Source organism: Octopus bimaculoides, chromosome 28 (assembly GCF_001194135.2).
Source record: "Octopus bimaculoides isolate UCB-OBI-ISO-001 chromosome 28, ASM119413v2, whole genome shotgun sequence".
NCBI classification, from domain to species: Eukaryota; Metazoa; Mollusca; class Cephalopoda; order Octopoda; family Octopodidae; genus Octopus; species Octopus bimaculoides.
Window position 1 is genome coordinate 16,819,088 of NC_069008.1, and position 430 is coordinate 16,819,517.

The following is a 430-nucleotide window of genomic DNA, read 5'->3' on the forward strand; positions in this document are numbered from 1 at the left end:
ATATATATATATATATATATATATATATACATAGATATATAAGTATGTATAATATATATATATGAATATAAGTATACATGATATGTATGTATTGTATATAATATATACATACAGGTTTACTGGAGTGGAAGTATGTGTATGTTTGTGTGATTGTATATATTTATTAAACTTTTGCAGGGCAAAAGTTGGCAGTGACTTCGAAGTATCGGGTTGCTCGCCTTCATCAGACTAACGCAAGCAATTAGACTGATACTTCACAATGACTGTCAACCATTTCCTTGTAAAAGTTTAACGAACGTGTGTTCTACTAAAATGTATTAATCCTTCAATTTAATGTTCAATTGTCCTTGTATATAGCTTCACATTAAAATATACATACATGCATATATATATATATATATATATATATATATATATATATATATATATA

The 430-nt window shown here is 24.9% G+C and overlaps 1 protein-coding gene across 2 annotated transcripts in view; it reads left to right on the forward strand.

Moving 5' to 3' along the window:
• LOC106878058 (SKI8 subunit of superkiller complex protein) overlaps positions 1–430 on the forward strand; it is a 19,012-nt gene that overhangs the window by 8,297 nt on the left and 10,285 nt on the right. The gene's annotated exons all lie outside the window — the stretch shown is intronic.